This window comes from Neodiprion virginianus, chromosome 5 (assembly GCF_021901495.1).
Source record: "Neodiprion virginianus isolate iyNeoVirg1 chromosome 5, iyNeoVirg1.1, whole genome shotgun sequence".
NCBI lineage: Eukaryota > Metazoa > Arthropoda > Insecta > Hymenoptera > Diprionidae > Neodiprion > Neodiprion virginianus.
In genome coordinates, this window is record NC_060881.1 from 15,975,272 (window position 1) to 15,984,140 (window position 8,869).

Below are 8,869 nucleotides of genomic sequence, written 5' to 3' on the forward strand. Positions count from 1 at the left end.
ATTGACAGAAGAAAGAGTTTGATTATATTTCAGAAAAATATTTAGCCTCTGTTGTACAACAGGCTAATGATCGGACATTCAGACAAATAGATAAGTCAGGTAACTGAAAAGCGAAAATAGAATGGACTAAGAATGTTAGTAAAGTACACGTAAAAGTAAAATGCAGATGCCGGAAGATGCTCACCTGAGAACGGTCACCAGTGGACTGAAGTGCTTTCTTTGGCACCCCTATATATACACAATCCTGGCCCCGAAGCAACCGCCTCGGTCAGTACTTTTACCAGCAGTATGTTATTTCCGATACCGCATTACTAATAAACGATTTCATCGTTCGACTGAGAATGTTTTGAGCCTCGGGACATCCGCTATAGGTACCACGTACGTATGTATATACATAAAACCACCTCTCGTTGGGCAAATATTCGGACTGTCGACAGCCTTATACCGTACTATACCTCGTAGAAAAGGTTACACCTGCTCAATAATTTTCACTTCATTTGCGCGCTGGGTAGTTACATTGTACCTAGATATATTGTGTACACTTATATTATCGCATCGAAGAATCGAACCATAGAGTGTTTCGGGTATCCGGGAAATTGTTGAAATATTGTCCCTGAAATGATTATCGAATTTTATTCATGCCCAGAAATTCATACCAAATTTTCTTAATGACTTTGGTATTTCGAATTACTTTTCAAGTGATTAATATTTTTCAATTTCGTATTTTCATATATTCGGAGACACTTGTTCTTTTTTTTTTCCAATTCTGCTTCACATTACATGTTGTTGAGACTACAGTGAACTTGTAACAAAAAAAAAAAAAACGTTCAATACGTTATAAAGACTGATTCTTTCTAGAGTAATATCCGATATGTATCGCTAAGACTAGGCTGTAAGTTAAAAGATGTGTGTAATTAAAAATAAGTTTCATTATTGTCGTATCTATTTTATTGTACACTCTGATTTCAGCCACTCGCTTTTACGTGGGCTGAGTATAATTAAATGTTGTAAAACATCCATGAACGAAATGTAAATTCAACTCGATTGCTAATTGATGTAAAGTAAGTATAAGATAATAATAACAACAATAATAATAATAATAACAATAATAATAATAATAATAATAATAATAATAATAATAATAATTTATTATACATAAATAATTAGTGAATAAATAAATACATAAGTTGAGTTTAAATATTTGTACACAACGCGACGAAAAATCTTCATTGCTCACTACGGAATTCCAAGAGAAAAACTTTCTCGTCTTTTCATCGGTAAACGTGACGAGACCCACATAATGCACACGCTCGTATTCGTCTGTGTGCGTACGTTTTTATGACGTGTCAGTGCGTACGTGCGTGCGTGTGTGTATTTTTTAAGATACTTGTTATGTACGGATATTTTGAACTGTTTTCCAAGTATAATTGATATTTTCCTAAGGTACCTACAAAGGTATACGTCCGAGTGATTCGGCATAAGTATAAAACGCCAAACGCTGCGGCTCTTCTCGGTCTTCGTCGGGTTGATTTTGAAGACAATGACTGCTATCACCGCTCGCAGCACTATATACGCAGCCTTGAATCGGCCCGAAGTCTGAAGACCATAGGCTGCACTGCGTCGATCGTTCTGCAGGTTCAGGATGGTAATTAGCGGTTCGAAGAAGGTCAAGTTTTGACCGTAACCGATCGTCGTCGCGGCGCAGGTACGATCGGAGACAAGGCCAATTGCTTTTCAAACCGCTGCAGTACACTTTCGATTCCTGTGTACAAAAGCAATTTTTACACGACGTGCCGCGGCGACTTCACCACGGATTTGACCCACGTGATGTACCTGGAATATTATATCGTGTTAAGTTTACACTGCAAGCCTGCGCTATCGACGCTTTATGTATATTTACACGACGTCAGCGAAGTATGCTTAGCTATTTCTCTTATTCACACATTATGCGTATATACACTGTAGAATGTGACGATATAGGTGTGTGTTATGACGTATGATAGATACCCGAAGAAGAGGCTAATCTAATTTCCACTCTTGGCCAACCGTGATATGCACTAGCGACGTCCACTAAGGTAAAAATAATCAATCAAAATATTTTTCAATTTCGGTCGAAAATATTCATTTAACTTTCACTTTTTACATCAAATAAGTACTTAGTACGTAAGACAATGATAACAATTGTATTCCGTCGTTCATGGGAGTAAAAAACAAAACACCGATTGTGAGGGAAAGTAATCGAGTCGGTTGATTAATCGAGTTTGAAAAATAAACGATTATATTCGGTTAATCCGGAAAAAATAATCGATTATTTTTGGTCAATATTAATATAGACTCGTAGTATTGAATATAGGTGCAGTCGGTACTTGCCAGCTCATTGTCAAATATCAGTGCAGTATGCATATAATATTGGTAAATATTGGTTGCACTAACAGTACCTGATTTCAGTTGTACGTATACATATGTATATAAAAGTTGAAAAAGTGGATAAAATTTGGAAATGAATATCTCGACAACTAATTATTCAATTCGATCCGGATTTATTTTGTGACCAAGTATGTACATAAATCGAAGTTTACTTGCATATTATTTTATGAGACTCAATTAACAGGATACATTGTTGTTGATAATAATATGAACGAATTTGGACGGTGACATTTTTTTTAGTGCCCACGATTTCTGAAAAATGGCTGGACCGATTTACTTAAAATTCGACACAATGATGTGAAACAACTTATCCTCTTCATCACTACCCCACTTCTTTCACTCATCATATTTCTCTTTTATTTCATTAATTAAAAAATTATCTATATTTTTTACGAAAAGTCAAATTTTGACTTCAAATAATTGCCATTTCCATGGAAACAAAGATACATGGCAAAAAGGATAATCTATCCGAAAATACTGACTCCAGGTTTAAAGTAAGTCAATTGAGTCTTTTTGAGATATCATATATAGGCGCTGCAAAACATGTCGCTGGGCAAAATGTTTAACGTTATCGTCAATAGCAATGCTATCTATCAATCAACTTCAATAAAATCAATATGATAATGAAACTCAATATATATGCTTTTAATTAAAACAACCCCTAATTGAGTTATGTAATTGAATGACGAGGTATCAATTCCTGAAATTCGTATACGTTGTCAGCTATCGTATACACCTGTTGAAGTGATGTAGGAGCTCTAATTGACTTATCAATATTTCAACAATAATATTTATTATTATAACGGTTTAATATTGTCGTATATTATTAAATATTGAAAAAAAATGTTGTGATCGTCTCTTTCAGCCAAAATAACTTAAGAAGTAAATCCAATTTTCCAGTATGTTAGTATCACATCACTATTTTCAATTACGTTTTGTAGTTCTTATACAATGCTTCGATGTTTTTGGTGTCGTCTGAATGTGTGTGGAAGTAAGTAAGGCAGTAAGTACTGAAGAGCATTTACATGTAATGTATTCTTTCATATTCGCATCATTAGCAGATCGTTTGGTAATTCAAATAGTGATTTTTAATCGTTTCTTCATTCTTTCATAGTAAACTCATATATCTTGGATCGTTAAAATTGCGATATTATAGCATTATATGTATACAGATCTTCAAGTGTTTACTCGCAAGAAACATCACTTAGATGACACCTTCCGACTTTGTCCTGATTTATACGTATTATAAAGCAACAAAAATTAACCAACATGTATATTTTTCATCGCGTGTAATTCGTGTTTAAGGGGTGAAATAAATATCCGCAGGTGGCCGTATAAGAGGTCAGTTTTACTGGTTCACTCAGAAGCACGATAGCAATTCGACAGAGCTGCCTAAGTGACGTTCCTGGCCACACTGGGGAGAACTCATCACTATGTTAAAAAACTAAATTAAATAAGACAATTTTTCGGTCGTTTATTTTACGAGGGCCCCAGAACAGCTACCTTGGCTAAACTCCCTTCAATTACGAAGTACGATTTCGACCAGGCCTACATTTGGCTAATCCAGTTTTCTGGTTCCTATCGGCTGTGGCAAAATCGAAAGTTACCTCGTACTATGGTACACAAATAATAGAAATACACATACTGTAGGCCACGTTACTGCAGGCAAATCCTTGTTTTCGCATCATGCTACTCTGTCTGAATTATACGCATATCAAAATGACCCTGCAGTATACCCAATGTCTAAGGTGTTTGTAGGACTAAGTGAAAGAAATGACTTTCCAATTACATAGTTTTGGCGATGATAGCATTATATAGCGTGTTGTTCGGTTACCTTGAAGAACTATTACTTGTAATTGGCGAAGCATGTTCGTACGAATCTTGTAATGGGGCAAAATCGTTTCCAATAATGAACAGTTGAACCAAAATGCCAGAACCATAAGTCGACGATTTCAAATCATTGACTCACGTAGATATTAAATTTGCATGTGGAAGGGGATATCAGACCTTCGTCAAATACGGCAAATTATATTTTACAAATCTTACTTTGTCCGAGTAATTGAATCTCCTCAAACTTTATCAAATGATGGACCTTAGCGAGTGTGTTTGTTCGGTTGTTTGAATAAAGTTAAAAAAATAGACAAATACATTGAACAAAGTTGCAATAGATTCTCACTCACTTCAAGGCGATGGTACGCTAGTGATATTTGATCCTAGATTTTTTGTATTTTTACATCAATTTTTCGACTTTTTCAAGCCAACCCACAAGCATAACTGCAAGCACTATCATTTCCCAAAGTTTGAAGAGATTTCATCACTCGGAAAGAGTAAGACGTGTAAAATACGATTCGCCATGTTTGACGGAGGTCCGACAGCCCCATAAAATCCTATGTCAAAAGTAGGGTTTTGCGCGTTCATATATTTCTTATTAGGTCGATCGCTTGATCTAAAAATTTGTATATGAAAGAAGATTATGTTCATCTTCGATCCACTGAAATACGACTGTTTTCTGTCGTAATCGATTTCATTCGTGGCTGACAATAATTTACTAATTCCTTGCGATGTGTTGCATTTGATGGCGTAAAATTATGTAAAGACATCAATCACATCCTTATAAGTATAATCTAAAAGGAGACTTCTGTTATGCTTAATTACTTTCAATTACGTATTTTTTTCACGTGATATATTTCAATGGTATTCGTTAGACTGCTACAAATGATGAAATATGTAGTAATAATCTACAACTTTAAAGTCGTTATAACGTGTTCACTGATCTCTATACTAACTGCGTGGCTGACTCTTATGCTTCCAGCATACTGCAGTTTGTGCTGATAAGAAGCCTCAAAAACTGACACTAACGCTGCGATACTCAAAGTCAGACTAACCAGTGGGTGATAGCCTATCAGAAACAAATTTTAAAATGGTTCTGTTACTTTAACAAACGAAGTACACAGTGAACCACGCGATTCGTTAGTTCCATTGAGGCTATTGAAGCGCTGTTGTCGATTTCGTCTGCTTCTAATCAACTCAGGCCGAGAACGCTAGTTAGCCATCCAGTTAGTAAGGGGATCAGTGGACGTGCTTGACTATTAATAGTACTTTATATTACAATAATATCATACTACAAGCTAAAGGCGAGCCGATGCCGATTATTTAAAAATAACGGTTTACCATTTCAGAACTACTCATCCCATCAACTTCAATTTTTTTTTTTTTGATATTCCTCAAATATTGTAGAATCAGTCACTGTTGTTCAAATGCCTTTTCAGAAATATTAAATAATCGAAAAAAATGACTACCTTTTACTCAAAAAAATTAATTTCGTGGTAAAGTGGTCATCTTTAAAATTTCTAATAATTTGGGTCAAAATTAGAAAAAATTCGGGTAAAATCGTCGTAAAATCGAAACTTGAGGACAGGGTCTGATAGACCCTGTGTGTTCAATGCTGCAGTAACCAGGAAGTTTAGTATCTACCGCTATATTCACACTAAATAGTTACTCGTACTTCATTTTTTTGTAATTTCAATCATATTTACACTATTATTCCATCGCTTTAATAGCGTTTTCCAGTATCTGTAATATAAAAAAATGAAATTTTTCTCGGTGTATGAAGGAGGAGCTTTTTCGATTGCTGTGCAACAAGTTACTGTTTGGAGATATTGACAACCAATAAGTTTCTTATGAGTCACGAAATTTGAGGAACAATTTATTACTGTTAATACTAACCAACACAAATTTTTCGGGAATTTATGCACTGTATTTTTCTAATAGACGAACTCTACTCAGCGCCAATTTAATCTAGTGACACATTTATTAATGAATGAGATCCATCTACGAATGTTATGCGTAGTAGGTAATACTGTGACTGGAAAAAACAAAATGTTGCGGGAGTTGAATGACTGGACCAACCTTGATCTGTCTTCAAAGATGGAACTGCCCTGTTTGAATGATTTAAAGATCATTGAACATTCTTCTGCTACAACTTGGAACATTTACTTGAATGACCTCAATTCTCGCTGCGCACCCTCCACTTTCTCTAAAGCTTTGAAAACAAATGGCTGTTGTGGCGAACTCAAATGACAACAAACGTAGAAATCTGAGGGAAAATGGGCAGTTCTTATTGCTCTAAACAATCAGACTTTTTTTGAACATATCAAACGTTTTACCTTAAGCCACTCGACAGGTGCACTATAAAACAATTCAAAAAATGTAATTTTCAAAAGCAAAAGCCGGTCATCCAATTTTTTTTAACGTTGCACAGTTATCAATGATTTTCCATGTCAGACGATCTTTCCAGATGTTTTGAAAATTGCCCATATGAAAACAATTGAAAAATAAATAATACCAGGTACTAGTATTTTTTTGAAAACCTTCTTAATTAGGTACATGTAAAGGTATAAGTGATCTCTGTACCAGCCGTATTAAGAGAGTTGTAATGTATCGCAAGAATGTTGAAACCGGGACAATTTAAAATTCCAAAAATATCTGAGACAAATCTTTGTGAACAACACCAAAGTTATAATCGAAACTGAAATATCAAACAATTATACCTTGCGGTATGAACAACAGATTCGAGAAATAAGATGTAACAAAATATTACTGTTTTTGTTTTTCTTTTTTTCGTTTTTTTGCTTTTGAACACCAGAGCATGCCCGTATGCTTCACATAATTTTATTCAAGGCTATCAGGTACTCATGAACGAGAAATTTCTGGGTCACCCACTGCACGTGTCGTGTGTATTATTCTTCCTAACGGTACACCGAATACATATGCTCGGGCATCGTCCGACTATCTTCCTAAAAGAATGTAGGTACCTAGACGTGATTGTATACGGAGAATTCCATGGGAACCCGACCAATATCTGATCTTCACCATTTTTGGTTTCATTCAAATACTCTGAAACACTACCTTGAATTTTCTCAGATTTTTTATTCAACCGGTTGATTATTTACAAATGTTTAAAGTGATTTTGAAAATGATAATCGTTAAAATTGTCAAAATATTTTTAAAAACTGTATTTCCCATTCCGAACATTTCAAGACCGCTCTCATGATGGGCCGATTTTTTGCTATTTATTTTAGCGCCTTGAATTTTTTTGGTCAAGTAAAACGTTATTTAAACTCTCTAAAAATTCCGGAAAAATTTTCAAAACTTTTATAGACTTTCAAAACATTTAAATATATTTAAAACTTTTGTTCACTTCGAACATTATTTAACCTGTTTCATCGTAAATCGATTAGAAAAATAAAAGTTATTACAATTTTTTAAGAATAGTCAGACCGTACAAACAAGGTTTTAGGTGATCAAAAAAGTTGAAAGTGCTAAAAAACTCGTCCATCAGGGTCCTCAGTTTGAAATGTTTTGAATAGAAAATACAGCTTTTGAAAATTTCAACATCGTTCGTTTTCAAGATTATTTAAAATATTTATAAATAATTACCGATTTGAACACAAAATCTGAAAAAATTCGGACCACTGTTTCAGAGTTGGGACAATTGTATAAAATTTTTTTACAAAATCAGAAATTGTGAGAGTGAATCATTGGCTGGGTTTGCATGGAATTCCCCATATACATGTTAGGTATGCGAGATGTCTCAAACAAGGCTAATCACTACATTTCTCCCTGAATTTGGTTCAGCATGCACCTGAAAACATCAACTGAATTCAATTTCTCTCCTATACAAGAAAAAGCTTTAGATAACCCAACGTCGCTACACGTAAATTTTTCTAAATATTTTCTTCAATTCGGAAGCGATAAGTCATCGAGAAGTTCGCTGACAATTCAATATCTCAACGAGTATATCGATAGTGTACTCATTTTGTTTCTATTCTTTCATATCTACATATTAAAATTGCAATTATTTGCACGTGAGAGTTGCATGCCGTGCGCATAACAGACCTACCTTTGTCAGCCACATTATCCCGTTCCTTATTTTTTGTTGAATCAATTGACAAATGAAGGGCAACGGTGCCAATTTCGACAATGATTCCTTTTTTCGGTTTGTGCAGGCGCCACAGACAATGGCTCGCTTCAGCTATACGTTGAGGACCCACCACCGCTCCTACCTGACTTAACAAATGTCACTTCCAAATATTGAATTATTATTATCCATTAGAGAGTAATTTATTAGTAGTGAAAATTGTGATGTTTTATCACATTTTGTGAAAGAGTAAGTATGTGCAAATAATTCGGTTTGAATTGAGTATATGAATACTTTGTGCAATTTTTGATTGAAATAATTAGGGCTAGGTTAATTGGAATAGTTCGGATAATTTGATCGTAATCTTGAATATTATATCTCACTGTTAGATACCTGTAAGAAAATATCTGAATAATATGATTGGAGCCCAATATGCGTGATTAACGGTGATTTTCCAACTGTCCAAAGATATTAATTTAAGTGTATTGATAATAACGACAGTTATGAGAATGTTGATATTTC